Source organism: Ciconia boyciana, chromosome 1 (assembly GCF_034638445.1).
Source record: "Ciconia boyciana chromosome 1, ASM3463844v1, whole genome shotgun sequence".
Lineage (NCBI taxonomy): Eukaryota > Metazoa > Chordata > Aves > Ciconiiformes > Ciconiidae > Ciconia > Ciconia boyciana.
Window position 1 is genome coordinate 53102929 of NC_132934.1, and position 19347 is coordinate 53122275.

Genomic DNA, 19347 nt, shown 5'->3' on the forward strand with positions numbered 1-19347 from the left:
TTCAAAGTCAAATGAAGAGCTATCTGTTTCTCTAAGTTAAAAATCAGAATTGTTCAGTCTTGGCTCCGAGGAGAATATAATTGATCCATCATGTCACGAGAAAGATGCTGCATGACCTCAATCCCCTCATAACTTGGATCAGATGAAAGGGTTTTGGAAGTTGACCACAGACCCACTGATAAGTATGTGTAGGCTGAACATGTGCTTGGATTTGTAATGGCTGAACATGGATTGGCTTCCTTATAATTTGTCTTTCTATCATTGCCATTAACATTTTCTGTTTGTCAGGTACAGCATTAGCATATAGTGCCCTATAACACATTTGCAACATAATGAGGCTAATGAACACAGAAGTATTTTAGCAACTTCATCTATTGTGCTTCCACCCTTTGACAGATAATTGCCATAATGGAGCACTTTACTATTTTGATCTTGTAGAGCGTGAAGTCCCATTACAATTGTACACTAATCAAGGCTGTCTATCAGTCCTTGCTCACATGAATAACTGTTTACAGACTCTGTTCCAAAATACTTTGCCCCATGCTTTCTCTTCCTGTAGTTTCTGCTACTCCCACCTCACTTTTCCTAATCAAAAGATTTTAATGTAATTTACTGAAATAAAACATTAGTTTCTTCCTATGTCATACCTCTCTTCTCCCCCCACTTAAAACCTCTTCAAGTCACACAAGGAGGGGAGGGGAGAGGAAAGTTTTCAGAAATAATTTCATAGGATCAGAGGATAATGCAGGTTGAAAGGGGCCTTCAGAAGCTCTCTACTCCAACCTCCTGATCAAACAAGGGTCACCTATGAGATCGGACCAGGTTGCTCAGGGGTTTATTTAGTCAGATCTTGAAAACCGTCAAGGATGATGACTGCACAGCCTCTCTGGGCTCCTGTCCCACTTCTTGGCTGTCTCCATGGGGAAAATGGCTTTCCTTACATCCAGTCTGAACCTCTCTTGTTTCAACTGACATCCCTTGTATCCTGCTTTCCACCATCCACTGCTATAAGGATCCTGGCTCCACCTTCTCAATCACCTCCTTGTAGGTATGGGAAGGCTGCTCTTAGGCCTCCTGAAGCCATCTCTTCTCCAGGCTGAAAAAGCCCTGTTCCTTCAGCTTCCACTCACAGGGCAGGTCCTCCAGCCTGACTGCCATGGTGACATTTTGCTGAACTTGCTCGAATTTATCGATGTCTTTTGTTTTGAGGAGCCCAAAACATGTACTATCTAGGTATGATCTGGTAGGGGGAGATAAACACTTTCTTCAGTCTACAAGCTGTGCTCCTGTTAATACAGCTCAGGATGCTTTCTCTGCTGCTAGGGCATGCCACTCGCTCATGTTCAACTTTCTAACTGCCAGTACCTTCAGGCCCTTCTGCACAGAGCTCCTCCCAGTCTGCCAGTCTCCAGCTTGTATCATTGTCAGTTGTTTGTACTTCCCAGGTGTAGGACTTTGCACTTGTCCTTGTTGAGGTTCATAAGGTTCCTGTTGGTCCATCCCTCCAGCCTGTCAGAAGAGCAGCCCAGCCTTCAAGTGTATCGAACAGCCCCCTCGATCTGGTGTGATCTGCAAACTTGATGAGGATGCAGTCTGTCTCCTCTACAACTCAGAAATGCAATCTGAGGACATGCCTGGAAAGGCGTACAGAAAGATACTGCTGGGAAGGGTGTGAGGAAAAGACATAGGACTGAGAAAAGATTTTAGACTTGGAGATATTCATGTCTAATTATTATATTCAGGACTCCTAAGGGCTACACATATAAGGAGGCATGGCAGGATGATGCAGCTGTTTTTCTGAGGATTAACATATTTTGCTACGTTTTTCTGCAGATTTATAGCATTGTAAGTAGGTGGAGTCCTGTACCAAGAACTGCTTTGTCTCAAGAAATGAGTAAAATCACTTGAGGAGACACTGAGCTCATGTTCTTAAGGAAACAAGCAAGACTCTATTTTCTGATCACTTCAGTCTTGTGATGTTTATTTCAGTATCGTGGACTAACACTTCAACTTTGTTGTGACCCCTCAGGAGCTCTGACTAGAGGCCATTTGTCAATAATTTTTGTCAATACTCTGGTTCATACACCTCTTTCTTCTCATTAACCGTCAGCTTAGCCTCTCCCAAGTATGTCAGGAAGACGATGCAGAAGATTTGGGGAGCTGAAATTCATATGAGCAGAGAACTATCTCCCTAATGTTTCAATTTCAGAAATACTGTGGCAATACAATTAAAAATCAATGGCTAACAACAGAATAAATTTCACAAAATGTATTTAACTGATATTTCAGTCATGAAGAATTTTCTGATGAGGCCTCAAGGTGTCATGGTTTGTAATGAGAGAGAACATCTTTTAGTTTTGCAATTCATATAGCTGGAAAAAATTGAGACATTTTCAGACAATTTAAGCCTTTCTTTTGGTCTGAAATTGTGTTGGCAGAAGACCCCCTGTTGTTGCCTGGTGGAGGTATTCATATTTAATGACAAGTTGAGTGTATTTCATTCACATCTTTGACTTCTGACACTCGGGCCTCAGATCTCTTCAGTCTCTGTTTCTAGTTAATATTCTGCAATAGCACTGCTTTAGAAATAATTGAAGCTTACCGTCATGTTCTTAAATCACTCCTTTCTTAATCTCTCTCTCTCCTGTGAAAAGAATGTCATCAGTTATACCTGAAGACCAGGAATCTACATGAGAATATCACATAATCATTCAGACCCAGCAGTATTCACCTAAAGGGAGTGGCTGGATAAGTTTGACTAGCAGTGTAAGTTAGACCCCTGTCCTAACGTCCTGGGTTTCTCTAAACTTTTTGCCCACTATTAGCCATTGACTAACCCTGTGCTAGTTTCAGCAGATGTAATGATGCTGCTTCTTTTCAGTTTTGGTGTTTCCTCCTTCAGTGACTGAAACAGGGCTAACAGAAACTCTCAATTTCCGATGTCTTAGCTGCAGAGACGAAGGGATGGGTTACAGAGACATGCTCATGACCTGGAAGCATGTCTTTACATTGTGCTGGAGCAATGGGCCCAGCTGACATGTCTCCTCACCTGCTCTGAAGCTCTTACAGTCTTCATGACCCTGCCATAGGGTATGGTTCCTACCTGTCAATTTTTATAAATCCTGTGATACACTCTGTGTTTCCTGCTGACACTATGTTTCCCCACTTGTTTTGTAGTGACTTTATTGAACATATCTCGAAGGGTCCTGAGTGCATCCTCCCCCCAACCAGGCAGTGGAGCTCGGGGCCAAGACAGAGCCAGCCCAGCCCCTTCCCTCTGGTGCCCATGGGGAGAGGCCCCCAGACAGCACCATGGAGAGGCCCTGGCCAACCATCCCAGAGGTGTGTCTGACCCCAGAGCTCCTCACCAGACCTGATCCTGACTCACATCCATTGGTTGACATCCCAGCGTGGCCTCAGCCCATCCCCACAGAGGTGCCCAGTGCCCGGGACTGGGGCTGTCCCAGTGCCCCCCGGCTGCCCTGCTCCTGGCTGGGGCGGTGGGACAGACCTAGGGTGCCAAGCCCTGCCCTGCCACATCCCTAGCCCCCATGGGGAGCCCCCAGCACCCTGGCCCCAGGGAGCCATCTGCCCTTGTGGAGCAAGAACAATATACACCCAAATACAGCTTCTTATCTATCTTATCTTATCTAATCTATATTACCTATATCTAGTCAAATACAGCTGCTGATCTATATTGCAGGGATGGCTTTTCCACAGAATCCACAATCCAGCTGATTGAATGACTGAGTTCCTGTCTTCTGCACATTAAGTCTTTGGCTACAAATTTCACATTTGATGGAAGTTTCAAGTTCAATGGAAGCATATGGCGTCCTCAGCCACTGCAAATACTGTGAATGGCAGTAAAATGTATTTACTGTCATCTTCTCACCTTAATTCTCCATGGCATCTCCAAATACAAAGTCAACTGCTGCTCATGCCACATGCTGCTGTAAATCCAACACTTCTGGTGATCTGAGTCCCACCACGCTGCTCTGCTCTGCTGTTAGCAAATACTGCTTTACTGTTCTGCTTCTTGCTGCTGGCTTCACAAGACAGAGTTCAGTCCCAGGGGCTGATGCACTCTGTGCAAGCTAATAACATGAGGAGCCCTTAAAACTAAAGGCTCTTAAAACTGAACTGTAGAACTGTTAAATATTAGTGTGAGGTTTGCTTATTTGGTAGATCTTACCCTAGTGCCTGAATTTCACTGTCAATACAGTGCTACAATCTCTCTCATCTCCTGCACTTATGTAGGTAAATGCAGTTCCTTAGTGATCTCTGTATGAGCTGTATTTCAGGCCTGGGGTGCTGGAAAGAAAAAGATGCAACAATATTGCATTGTAGCTCTTATCTTCCTTGTCCCTGCATTGAAATTAGGCCCTGACAAGCACTGGCAAATGCAGCACCTCAGCTCTTCCTTTGTAAAATGACATGTGCTTACATCCCTGAGGTCTCCATCACATGCCACCTTCTATATCCCATCCCCCACCAACATGGAGTTTAACACATTGGGTCTCCAGGAAAATGAGAAATAGTTTATAGGACTACTTAAAGAAATGTTGTAAATGGGGTACTCTTGCAGCACACCAGCTGTCTGACTTTCCCATGCCTTCTGCAAACCCCTCCTCTTCTAAGATGTACTCCTCCTGTGAGTTCATGGCTCATGTCTAGGAGAAATGGCTATGTCTAGGAGAAAATGATGCTGTCTGCAGAACAACAACAAAAATCCTCTCCCATTGCAGGCTATGGAAAAGCAAATAGTCAGTATATCAAAGGTCAACTATTTTAAGGCACTTCAAAAGATGACAAAAAATCTCTCTCTCCCTTTCAGAAAAATCTAGGAGCTGTAGCTAGATGCATAATAGAAGAACTCTTTGTAATACAAATACTTCCAAGACCTTTTAGAGTCTTTCTTCTCATGTTACCTTCTGCTACCAACTTTTTCTCTATTCCAGTTTATCTGCATTTAGAAAGCAAGGAATAGATAGTCATGGAATGAAATTAAGTCATATCACATCTTCAGTTGCTTGAAAGCAGTCTCATATATGAAAAGCAGTCTCATCTATGCAAAGGTATTTGTACTCTATAAATTTATTTTTATCATTCACAAAGATGGTAAGATGCATACATCTTTCTGAGAACAATGCAGTTCAGTGACTCTTCAGCAGCTGCTATTAGGCATCTGCTGTACAAATGACACTATCACTTGCATAAAACAACTGGTCCAGCAAGCCAGAGTTCGTATGTCCTTTGGATAAGGTCTTTGATGAATAGACCCTCTTATCCTTCATTTCCAATCTATTATTAATAACATTCTCTGTGATCATCCAGACACAAAGAATTAAGACAATAACTCAGTAAGTGAATACCAGAGCCTTAGCTTGCCCAGTGGAATAACAGTAATTAAGTTTCTGCCAAAAGACCATTGCTTCAGACATAATGATGAGCAATTACCATACAGGCTTGGAAGGTGTTTATACATAGTATATTAAGTTAAAATATTGCCTTTTCTTGGGAGTTGTCTTGTGGTAGCACCAAACCTATCAATTAAATTACTTAATGGAACACATTTCAATATAAAACAATCTTCATTCCCAGTGTAAGCATCTCTTTAGTAATAATATACCAAGAATATAAATAAAAGCTTTTGTGTATGACCATCTTCCTGTAGACAAACTTAATGAAAGAAAAAAATGGGTCAAGGTAGATAGTATTTCTGTGTTGCTGAACTAATGAAAAACTTTAGGAACTAACTTCTTGGGGCAAAGAGGGGGATATGAAACAAGCAGGAATAACGATTTCCTAGTCAAACAAGCTTATCTTTGTCCCACCTGACTTTGGACACTGTAGGCAGCCCAGAGTAACACTCTGCTAGCCTAATACTGAAATGCTGTCTCTGTCTCTCTACTGTGCCATGGTTTAACCCCAGCCGGCAACTAAGCACCACACAGCTGCTTGCTCACTCCCCACCAGTGGGATGGGGGAGGAATCGGAAGAGTAAAAGTGAGAAAACTCATGGGCTGAGATAAAGACAGTTTAATAGGTAAAACAAAAGCCGTGCAAGCAAAGCAAAACAAGGAATTCATTCACTCCTTCCCATGGGCAGGCAGGTGTTCAGCCATCTCCAGGAAAGCAGGGCTCCATCACGTGTAACGGTTACTTGGGAAGAAAAAATGCCATCACTCCAACCGTCCCCTCCTTCCTTCTTCCTCCCCCAGCTTTTATATTGCTGAGCATGATGTCCTATGGTATGGAATGTCCCTTTGGTCATTTGGGGTCAGCTGTCCCAGCTGTGTCCCCTCCCAGCTTCTTGTGCACCCCCAGCCTACTCGCTGGTGGGGTGGGGTGAGAAGCAGACAAGGCCTTGACTCTGTGTGAGCACTGCTCAGCAGTAACTAAAACATCCCTGTGTTATCAACACTGTTTTCAGCACAAATCCAAAACATAGCCCCATACCAGCTACTATGGAAAAAATTAACTCTATCCCAGCCAAAACCAGTACAACTGACTATATAGGGACGGAGTGTTCACGGTATTCTCATTCAGTATTGCAGTTAGGAGCTAGGACATAGTGATCTCAATTTGGGCATTGCCATTATGTGCATGCAGACTGAGAAGATGAATGTAGGCACAAGAGCCTGCCAAGCTGCTGAGATCTCTGACCAGTAAACTTCTGACAATGTGCATGGCACGCCTGCTGTTGTTGGACTGCCATGACACCACCACCCATCCCCATCCTTTCTTTGTACCATATCCAACCATTTAGGACTAGCCATGAATCTGCCGTTCTTGATGCTTAACTTCATGCTGTTTTCTCTTTCAGAAAGTGACCTGGCGAAGGGAGAGAGCACACTGCACAATGACCGCCTCTTGGCTGTATCATTTGAACACATGAAGGAAATGTTGTGGTTTATGGGCTGCAGAAACTGTAGTTGCAGCCTTACAAATTTCATATCCTCTTTTCATGAGTTCTGTGCATATTTTCCTCTCTATAAACATAGCTTTCACTACCTTGTCTTTTCAAAAGCCATGAATTCTCTTTCTTTCACTCACCAAAATGTCAAACTAAGTAATTGTTTTACCACAGAGGAAGTTTAAATATGGAACTAGCACAAGGCAACACCCAAATTCTGAATGCATCCTGAAACACAAAGGTATTCGAATCTGAGATACATATCTATCCACAACATCCTTCTCCCAAATATCTCAGCTGAAGTTCTGCATCCGGTCTGCAGAACTGCAATGCTCTTCTGTCCCTCCCTAAATTGTAGGCAAACTCAGATCTAGATCTAAACTTTACACACAAGCATGTCTCTAGTTAAGAGAGCAGGGATATTATTAATTGGCCCTGTAGTGCCCATTTTTGCATACAGTTGTTCTTTCACTTCCAAATATAGGGAAAACAGATTGCTACACTCTGCAGTTACAGGAGGTAGCATATGATAAGAATGCATGTTGTAATAGGATATCCACAATTCATTTACCTAAAAAACCCTGTATTGTTTTGGTATTTTAATCTTTCATCCTATGAAAATACAATGTTATTCTATAGGGACAGTCAGACTTTAGGAACTCTCTCCCGTGCATACTAAGGATTTTTTTCTGAATGAAAGTGATGACCAGAAGACTGATCAATTAATCCATCTTCTGCCCCGAATATACATCTCTTGGTCAGATTCCCAGACTGATCTAAATAGTCTCGTAAAGCTGCATCCCATCAACTTTGAAATCTTCTAGGAAATTGTACCAGATGGGCACTGTAAAAGTGATTCCATACCCAGGTTTAAGGATTGACACACCCCTAAGAGTCGAATGCCTTGGTGCTTGCCAATTATCCTGAAATTATCCCTGATATAACCCAGATTAAGACAGAAGCAAAACTAAAAAGCTTGGTTTCAGCATTGCATTGGAACGGAGCTCCTCTGCAAAGTGTTTGCTTTCTCTCCTTTGTTTAAAAAAATGCCCTCAGGAAAATATATACTCTAAATGTATTAATCATTATTTATTTAATGGGGGGGGTTATTTATTAGTAGTCATTAACTACTATTAAAAAAATAGTAATATAATTATTTGTTAGAAGTAAATTTTTAAAGCGTTATGAGTCTCTATAGGAAGCAGAGTTGCTTTACAAATAGTTAGAAAATGAAAATTTTACCTACTTTAGCTCCTTCTGCCTCCCGATTTTACGATTTTGTGTATCTACGCAATTTAAACCTGTTTTCAGGCTTCTAAATATTATCTTCACTCTTCATCCCTTTTCTTGCACTGTACAGACCTCATCAACATGCACTTAATCTAGGAATGTACTAACAGTCAGGTTCTCTCATCAACACATATTGCTCTTGACAGTGCTTAGCTATAAATAGTCAAGCTCAGCTTTTAATCATATGATGTAGAGTTATGAATGACTTTCCATTCTTAATGCACAGTTTCAGTCATTTTTGCCTTTTAAACACAGCTGAAATTTCTTATATTCTTTCTTGGCTCAGAAGCTAGCTTTATTTAAAAATTGGTAAGCTATTACTGGTTCAATTGATTTTAAAAATAAAAACGCATTGTCCAAAACTAGTGAGGTTTGTAGACGTAAAACAAACCTGACCTGGAAATGTCAGGTAAAGAACTTGCTGAATAATACAGAATTTCCTCATATGAAGAAACAAGATTTAGTAACACTAAAGTTCATATTAAATGTTTTAGAATAACATGCTGACACACGCAATATATTGCTTATCTGATGGTGCGTGTCATACAGGTTAAAGAAATGTTCCAAGAACTTGCAGGTGTGCAGAATTATGTAAATAGGCATTAAGAATGCCAAGCTATTATGCTTAAATATACTAGTAAGTAAGTGAATCATAGAAAGTTCTTCATTCTGTTGTAGACATATATATATATACACACTATTCACAGATGTACAGGTCTTACTCATAGTATGGTTGGTTGCGGGTTTTTTGAAAACCTGAAATAACCTGTGTGAAATAATTCTGAAAAGCTGAAATTTCAGACTCAGTAGACCAATAAGTTCATTAAAATGTTATCTAATAAGTTTGTTTAAATTCTTTTGCTTAAGCAGAAAAGTTTGTTATGATCAGGATTTTGCCCATGTCAGACTGGGCAAAAATTTTATATCTTCAGCTGAATTTTGTCAGAAGTGCAAAATATTATTGGTATTTAGCACTGATGTCCTTTCAAAAAGCTTAGTCTTCATGCCATTTAGAAAACAATGGTTCTGAAAAATATCTTTAGCATTTCCCTTTTTATTGTTCCTAAACTGTGTCAGAAAAGATTGTAGCCCCCCTCATCCATTTAAACAGAAGAGTCTACACAATTTCTTCCAATATGAGTAGTTAATCTACAGAAAAGCTTGAATTTTTCCTGTCTTCTTCTTTTCATAGTTTCTAAAGTGCTATAATTAAAAGTATATTAGTGTATCAACCCAAGAATGTTCACACAGCAGAGTCAAATTAACCAAAAAATACTCTCCCTCTCTGGTTCCAGGCAACAGTCCTTGAACTCTTTGTTATTATTAAGTTAAAGAAGGGGCAGGAGCATTTATTCATTTGCGAAACCTACCATGTTCGGTAATGAGGACTTACGCTGCAGAGATAGGGGACTGGGATGCAGTGATGATGCAACTTTAATCATTTGCTTCCTCTCAGTGAGTCTTGCTACACTGAGAATGGGCAACTGCAGAGTTACCCAACTCTAGGCGAAAGGGTTAGTTTCATCTTTTGCAAAATCCCCAAAATGTGGGTCCTTCCAATGTGCATAAACAGGGGAAGTGATCTAACTGCTTCCCCATTCCCTGCTCCTCTTTATCGTTTCTTTCCTCTCTTCCTATATTCATTATTAATAACAAATGGACGAAAACAGGCATTAACTGCACATCTGGTTCAGCTCTGGCAAGAACTCTCAGGATGCAAGTGGTAACAGCTGCCAAGCGCCTTAATTGCAAAATGGAAATTCTCCTATTAAAACTTTCTGTAAGAGAATGATTGATTTTTGCTGCTAAGTGAAACAGGCCAGTCCCACAGTTAAGACATTGTTGTAACTCCTCTCCTTTCCAATCACATACTAGCAAAATGCTATCCATTAATTCAGTCCAGAGAATGTGAGGGAGGGGAAATGAATGATGTTTTCTCCAGCTATTTTGACACAGATTGCTAGAATTTCATTTTATGAGCTTATTTTGTGTAAGCTGAATTGGATTTAAGAGATATGATTATTTGTTTCTCCTATTTTTAATATAACAATTACATAAAACAGTAACCTCAAATTTCTGCTATCAAACTAGTTTTGAATCAGTAATTTTACTGGACTTTAAAGTGGAGCATTTCAGAATGCCACCAGAGGGAGCCAATGCAATGGCAAACTTGAAATTCTAGTTCTGCAAAAAAACTTACGGAAAGATCATTATCATGCAAAATAGCAGACAGCAAAGAAATAAAGACTATTGTTCTGAAGCAGAGTGTTTGTGCCTTTTGAAGTAAAAATCTCCACATTCTAATTACACATAATGAGGAACACTAATGTAAATGAAAAAAACCCTTGCTTATATTTTTTCCCAGGAATAGATGCATTATTTTGCATTGCACTGACTTTAATAACCCCTTATTTTAATTGTTTATTGTCACCTTGACAATGTCTCCCTTCACATTTTGCCCCACACCAATTCCCCAGCCTTATTCTCATCTCTTTAAACTGACATCTCCAAACCAGTGACTGCAGATCACCATCTCCCATCCTTATCAGCTGTGAGAAAGCTGTAAAAAGTCCTGTGTTCTCTGAATCTGACTCTACCTAGCAATGCATCTGATATTTTTTCTCTTGCTGCTTTTTCTTTGATTTTACTAGAATTAAGAGTAATTTGGTCATTGTCAAGCGGTGTATTGCAGATACACAGCAGTGTTAAGCTCTCTCTTCAAGCAGCTGTGCTCTAAGCACATCATTCTCAACAGTTCCTCATTTGTGGTTTTGGCTATTCAACTGACTTTAAATATTCATCTCTTGTTTCAAATTTAAACTGCACTGTGATTCATTTCTGCATCTTTTTTTTAAGTGTCAGGTTTTTACAATTGCACAAGATGGTTAACCATCCATCACATCTTGAACAATCTCTGGTGAATGTGCACATTTGCTTTTCTCTATCATGAATAACATTGGAAATGGCAATTAATTTCTGTAAGGGCTTTTTAATGTTTTATTTTATACCATCTTCCTTCTTCCATCTGCTAAATCTACAAACCTATCCACTTCCCTTCTATTGCTTGTCTGCCCACTGAAAATTGTGTCAGAAGCAAAAGAAGCCAATCCCAGGATCTTCTCCTGGCAAGGCTGAACAGGACCAGCAGTTTCCTCCAGCCTTCAGGTCCCTCTTTTGCACTCCCCTGACGTGGACAAGACACGGGGCATCCTGTTTTATCTTAAGGAGAAAGAGTAAAACAAAAAAAAAAGGGGGGGGGGGGAGAATAGTGAAAAGGAAGACAAAAAGACTGCAGAGTGGAGAAGCCAGAAGTAGGAGTAATAATACAACACATGTCAAGGATAAAAACCAACTACTGAAATGAGAATTAAGCCTTATTGGTTTTTGTTAGTCATGAGGACCACTTGGGGTTTCTCAAGGTTTCCCTGTGCACATGGATTACCGCAATCATTGGAGTACACCCCTGAGTAAGGAGAAGAAGAATGTGGTTTCCATGCCATGTGGCCCTTGTATGTTAAGGAAAGGAGAAGGGAGGAAATTATTACCCCATCAAGCCATAGTTTTGTCTAGAAAGGGAGCTATTATTCTGCTCCCCATGCACAACACAATGAAGTAGTAAATGGTGGCCACTGGAGGACCAGGAACACACAGTGAAGCCAGGACTACATCAAATTGCTAGAGTGCTGGTAGCTTTGATCTAGCGCTTGGTTATTAAAATAAATGAGTTGTCAACTTTGTCTTTTGCTGAGACTATTCTTAGCACTTTTGTTTTTTTAACATTTATCATAATTTTTTTCAAAACATTCATCAAGCTCTGAAGGTCTTCTCTAATCGAACTCTTAGAGAAAGATTGCTAACAGACATTATATTGTTCATATAAGCTCCATTAACTCAGATGCCATTTAGAAGACTCCAAACTGTCATTTGTTATGCTTTCTACTTAATACCAAATGCTTTCACAGGCAAAATGTACCTTGATGATGCACTATGATGTTTTGATATCTGCTCACAATGCTGCTTTCTCTCTCAGCTACATTTTCTAAACTCTGGATTTTGTGAGTCATCAATACATTTTTCAGCGATGCATATCTGTCTGTCATGCTGAAACTTCTCAAAACGTTCACAAAAATAGCAAAACATACATAAATTTCCCTTTATACTTCCATGACACATTCTGATAGTGTTTTCAAGGTGAGGTCAGTTTCCCTTGTGTTAACTGCTAGATAAAAACTGAACTGACTTCTATTCATTCTTGGCTCAGCACACTGACTTTTTTTTTACCCACTGGTGTTTCAGTACTACAGCAGTACAATCTGTCAAACTTAGAGAACAACAAGCACTATTCAAGGTCTAGGGCATTAGTGAGTCCTGATGTGGCAGCATACAATTTTTTTCAAGTCTTCTGCAGGATCTTTTGTGTATTTCTAATTTCATGCCTTAAGCAAGCACAGAGGTTTTGGTTTTAATAGCACCTCCTCCCTATGCTCATCTTTGATTTTGATGTCTGGTTTCCCCATCGTACTTACCTGGCCTGCACTTGTCCATGATGTCTATATTGAGTGAGCATCGGAATGCATAAAAGAAGTTTCTGATGATTAGCTTTCTAACATAAAGTTAAATTCATTGCATATTCCCTCGTTTATAGTTTTCTACAACCAATACCTTTAAATATCTCCCCATGCTTTTTACAGTATAATTAATTTATTTGTGTGATGCCTTTATCTCATGACATCTTTGGTTTGGATACATAACTTCAGTCTATGGTGCTTTTTCCTGTATTACTTTCTGTGGGTTTTGCTATCCCATGTTTTTCCTGTCTCTACACTTCATTTTGCTTTATTAGGCTCATGATTCCTTTTTTTTGAATGACAGTTGTTTACTCCTAGAACTGGTATGATGCGAGAGTCAGACCTGATAGTTATATTATAGCTGTATATGACAGTATTTGATTTTTTTCACGTTTGTCTCTAGAATTTTCCTTCTTAGGCACTACATAATTGGTCTATTTTGAAGCAAATTATTGACAATTTCAAGATTCTAAGAAATGCCATATTTCAGACCAAGTCAGGCCAATGGTGAAATGGTTTGGGTCCACTGCAGTCTTTCACCACAGCTAGAAAGTTGTGACTATTGTGGTCATATGGTAGTCATATTCTAGTATCCAGAACTGCACTACACAGGAATACTTACATTAGTACACAATCTGTTCAGGTTTTGGAGTGTCCTGATATGTCTCTAAAGGCTTTGCTGCATAAACGCTCTTTTGAGATTACTTCGAAACAATATATCTCATACACCAGAAGAGGTGTATTCTGCATACAAACTTGATCAATCTTCTTCCTTGTAATTACTGAGTCCTATCCTCTGATTTCTAAGCAGGACATGTCTCAGTTTTTGCTGTTCTAAAGTTGAAATTATTCATTAAAACCAGCCAGCCTCCACTTTTCCTGTTTGAATTTTCCAGTTTTTTATGGTATCTCTTCAGTACATTTGCTTGGCAATTCCTTTTGAGGGTAAAAGTGATCAGAATGCAGATTCCCTCTGAGAAAGAGTTTATTCCTACTGGGAGTATCCATTGGATTTAAGCCATGCTATAGGAATAGAAATGGCTAGATTCATCTTTTCTTTCAGAGTGCTATCACCTAAAAATGCAGTTCTGCATGGGCACTTCTTGTCTATTTTATTTCACGATTCTTAGGACATAAATTTTCAATCCCTGAGATTCCTCCAACAAGTTTTTAAAAGGCTCCATTTATTAGACAGTTCACATGATGCAACACAGAGAGGAAGCTGCCCAGCTGTGTGGCTGCATTTAGTACTGTATAAACTATACTAGGCATGCTAATAGGGGAAAGCCCCTTAAGTCCCTCCTCCCACTAATCCACCAGGCACTGACATAGAATGTCACAGTCCCCTTTACCTTGAATTTCTTCCACTCTTCAGCTGTTAATTTTATACAGGATGTCTGATCACTCATTCCCTTAAGGGATGTAAACTGATTTTTCTAATAACTTCTAAAACTTCGTTTTAGCTTGATCAAAATACATTAGCACAGAAAGAGATCACTAAGTCATACAGACCGCACAACAAATCCATTACACCGGACAGAAATTGTATAAGGCCAAAAACTATACAGAAAGAAGTCCTGTAACTTAATATGCCATTTGATAACTCACACATTCTTACTGAAAAGCTCATTAAATCCTGTGCTGTGAACTTCACAGGGTGAGGCTACAGACAAAAATTAAACGGAAAATAGAACACAAAGAACAGACGGAGTGCTGGATATGTGTGAATGGGCAGCAATAAGAGCGTACAAAATAGCTATGAAGAGTAATCAGAATCAAACGTATTCAATTTGCAGCAGCTCTTCTGGACTGGGGCATCCTAAAGACCACACCAGTGAAGGGCTTTGCTTCTCATCTAGGGTTTGTGCTTTTATATTGATATAGAAGCATTAATTTCTGCAGCTATTGAAGGCTCTTTTTTTCCCCCCACTGAATATAAAATTACAGTCATTGGGCTGAAAAGACTTGTGCCATTTTACAGTCTGGCAAGGAGAAGAGGGCCTGATTTACTGCTCACAAAACTTACCTGTCAGCAACTGCTGGTTCTGAGGACTGTCCTCATTTCTTTCAGGCCACCCAGATCATCATGGCAACTACAGCTAGGAGGGAACTGCTGGTGCAAGGAGCTGCCCTAACAACATTTCATGCTACACTTAGCACATCCCTCCTGCTGACACTTTCCAGATCACTCCATAAACTGCAGAAGAGCCAAAACCACTTTTGTAGCTTTTTAAGTTTTCCTCAGTTTGGACCCCTAACATTTTTCTAATGGGGTTACAGGCCTCTGTACAACAAATCTAAACCCAATGACAATTGGTTTGCTTTTCCTAGCTTCCTTCATGGCCTCTGGTTTCAAAAACCCAGAAGATAACTCTTCTGTATCAGGGCAGTTCTCCAGAAGGCTGTAGTGCTTTGGAGATGACACTAAGAAGGTGTCACTCAGTACTCGCCTTGACTAATCTGAAGCAGATATATTTTTAAGTATGAATATACTTTAAGCTAACCAAAAGCTACTTCAAGAAAATGGAAAGTAATCACAATATCAAATAGCTTCCTATTTGTATAAAATATGGGCATCAGTACAGTTGTTTATGTGAAAAAGAAAGCTTAACATGTTTAATAGAAGGCATCGTTTTCAGAGTATGGCTAAACAAGCAGTTTATACTGAGAGATGCCCTGATGTAAGAGGCTTGATCTAGTTCAAGACACTGTTACATGGCCAAATTTCAAGTGACTACTTCAAATTAGAGATAGTACCTTGACTTTGTACCAGTGTTACCCATGAGCATGTTGCTGGTATCCCGCATTGCACTGGGTCAAATCCACTGCTTACGGACTCTGGGATGCCAGCGCAGCTGCACTGCGAGGATATTTTGTGCAGCCCAGCCTTCTGCGTGGGGGACCAGGCAGTGCCTCCAAGGCAGCACTGCTGCACTTCACAGTCTGCATCTCAGGTCTGCAAAAGGAAACCACGGTCTCAGTGCTGCACCTGGGCAACCATAGCGCTAGAAGCAAGTTCTACATGGCAGGAGAAGTACGAGCAGCTGCCATAGCATGAATCCATCTCAGATCACACTGCCAAGCATCATATCAGCTGTGCTGAACCTCAACATGCCAATAACAATATAAGTTCCTTGGCAAGTATTAGCAATAAGTATCAGCAGGTGACACAGGTGGATGACAAATTGAGGGAAGCGACTGACACACTCAAGGGCAGGGCTGTCATTCAGCAGGACTTCGAAATGCTGGAGAAATGGGCCAACACAATGTCTTCCAATTCAACGAAGGCAAATGTAAAGTCCTGCACCTTGGATAAAATAAACCCATACAGCAGCCAGGAGCTGACTGGGTAAATAGCAGCTTTGCAGAAAAGGTCCTGGGCGTACCAGTGAACAACAAGGATGGACTTGAGTGAGCAATTGCTCTCATAGCAATGAAAGCTAATCAGATACTGGGCTGCATTAGTAACAGCATAGCCAGCAGATCAAGGGAAATGATTACTGCCCGCACCCCCACCTGGCATTTGTGAGACTGCCTATGGAGTACTGTCCACAGTCTGGGGCACTGCAATACAAGAAAGATATTGACAAACTAGAATGAGTCCCATGGAGGGTCACCAAAAGAATAGGGAGCTGGAGCACGTGATAAACAAGGAGACACTGAGAGAGCTGGGTTTGTTCAGCCTGAAGAAGAGAAGGCTACAGGATGATCTAATTGTTGTCTTTCCGCTACCCAGTGGGAGGGAATAGAGAGGATGGAGCCAGACTCTTCTTGGAGGTGCACAGCAAAATGACAAAATGATCAAGTTGCAACATGGCAAATTCCAAGTAGATATAAGGGGGGGGGGGGGGGAATTCTTTCCACAGGGTTTTCTTGGAAAATTTCTTTTCCACAGGGTGGCAAACCTGTTGTGACAAAAAGGTTGTGGAATCTCCCATCCATGATGATATTCAAAACTCAACTGGACAAGTCGCAAGCTGAGCTTCAGCTAAGCAAGCTGAAGGGGAGGTAACTAGCTTCCAGTTACACTGATGTGCTAGATCCCAGCCCTGCTCCTGCTTATGGTCATAAAGGGCCTCTTGCAGATGGCTGTTGCTCCAGGGAGCAGGTCTCCAGTAGCTGCTGAACACAAAGCTGGTGCAATGATGAGGGAAGCATGGAACAAGATTGTTAGGACTGGACACATAGAATAGCTGTATGCAGATCCTGAGGAGAAGGCAGATGCTTCACAGACTTTGGAACTAGTTCCTAGTACCTGTTCTGCTTTGCGCTTACATGTCTCTGTGGCAAATCAACAGGGAATGCATTTGCTCTGTAACTGCGAGTCATTGCAGCCTTATAATAGTCCATCCACTTCAAAACAGCACCTTTCCTGTGCTGAATCATACCTCAATGTCTTTTCTTGCTCCCCTTCTTAGACAGCTTCCGATAAGTCATCTTCTTGGTTGTGGTACACAAGGATGTCTTTGATAGTCTGGCTTCAGAAGTGCATATAGGCTTCACTGAGAAAACAAAGGTGGTTGGTTGTTGTTTTCACCATAGCAGGACAGTTGGTTAACCCGTCTTTAGGGTTGTTTAAGTATTGCCATCACCAGCTTAGGTCACAGTAGGTATTTTTAGGAGATACGCTTGCTCTCCCTGCCAAATGGGGAGCGGGAGGAGGTTGTGCAAGAGCAGGAGCCGGCATATTAACTGGCACTTTTGGTTCAGGGTTGCCCTGGTTGGAAGAAGGTGTGGAGAATGTACAAGATGGCTGATGCAGTCAGAAGTAGCTGTCCCAAAATGGGAGCTGGTGGGCAGAAGCAGAGCAGTGAGTTGAGGCATGACCAAGGACTCTCACTACTAAACTAGCTGCTTTCTGATAAAAACACCCTTAGCAATGTACTGAGCTATTGAAAATGGTGCTTCCAGAGCCTGTCACACCACAGGCTTTCCCTATATCTCCAGTAGGTCCAGAACTCCCAGCCAGATCTGCTTTTGCCCTCATGGACAAAGTGAAGAACACAAGAAAATGCCTACACAACTTGTTGTGAGCCTGGCTCTGGTATTCTGAAAGTGCTTAGCGATGCCAAAAATTTGGAAGAGATGTTATGGAGATAGCAGAAATCCTGTTCCAAGAGAAGACAGCCCAAGGAGAGGTCTGTGCAGGAACCTGAGGCAAAACTAGCTCCAAGGTAAAGAGCAGCAGTTAAGGAAGGTCTGACTGCAGCAAGCACCACCACTTACACAAGCGGTCACATCTCGGCTACCTGACTGCAGGCATCAAGGAAGAGAAGGAACTGAGAAGCGACTGGCAAAAAGGTCTAAACTGGCTAAGTGTGAGTGGTCCCACAAAACGCAAACAGGCAGTGTTTGATCCACCAGAAAGTCTCCCAGCTTAAAGTTAACCATCAACATCTTTTGAATAAAATTTGAACCTGCACAGCGAGTTTAGACCAGCCTAGCAACACTGGTTTTGATCCTGCTCTGTGCGGTTTAAAGCCTATCATCTGATCACAGCCCTACCAGTTCATCTCTCATTAGGCTACCTCTAAAGTAACAAAATTACTATGAGACTTTCGTAGTTATTTTTCACTTGTCAGGACAAAATTTGAATCTGTTGCAGCCACTGAATCCGTTGCATCCACTGAGAAGCACGTTTATATTAAAATGCTTAAACAAGTAAGCCAATTTTTAGAAATGCTTCATTTACAGGTCACATATTTAGATGTCTACATATAGATTGCTGTTTGCTCTTTAGCTATGCTTGTCTGAAAAAGCTAAGCTGGGGTCCTTTTATCCAAAGAAATATTAGCAGTAGCAGAGACCATCAAAAGAGAACACTGGTAGTTCCAATCGCTTCTTTATTATATGGCATTAATTCTTCATCTAACACGCTAGCAAATTAAATCTAGTTTCCTGTCTAACGTCACTGTGATACAAGCTTACAACCACGTTCCTGCTGACCAAGTCAGTATCAAGCCATGTAGGTCAGCGTCCTTCTGCTTTTACTCTCAAATCTCCAAGTAATTGGTTTCCATTTCTCTCGTTCCCTTTTTAGGTCGGTAAGAAGCAGGTGCTCGAGTGCCTTCACCCCAAGGACTGCTGACTCCAGGGCTTCTCAGGTTCCCATAAAAAGAAACTGTCTGCGTGAACAAGGTGCAAAAATATAAACGCAAAGGCAACCGAGCTGCTGCTCTGCTCTTCACCGCCTCCAGTCGGGCAGTTTCTCGCACTGCGATTTTCACGGCTCCGTGCACGCAGGTCCCCAGATCGCTCCACTATGGGGCGGGAGGGAAGGCAAGAGCTACGGGGGGGGCCACACCACCTCTCCCTGCCCCCGCCAGCACGCAAGGTCTGGAAGAATCCAGACAAACACGAGCCATGTGGAAACCTTTCTCCTCCCTCCGCCCTCTCCCTACCGCCTCCCCGTGCTGGACAAGCTGTAGGACCGGCACGGCCTCTTCCCCTCGCGGGCCTGCAGCACACAACGCACGGCGCTGGGCTTCTGCACATCGTGCACTCGGCTCGCCCGAGCGCCCCCGCCCGGCCGCAGCCTTCCCGAGGCCCGGAGAGGGGAGGGAAGGAGGGCGT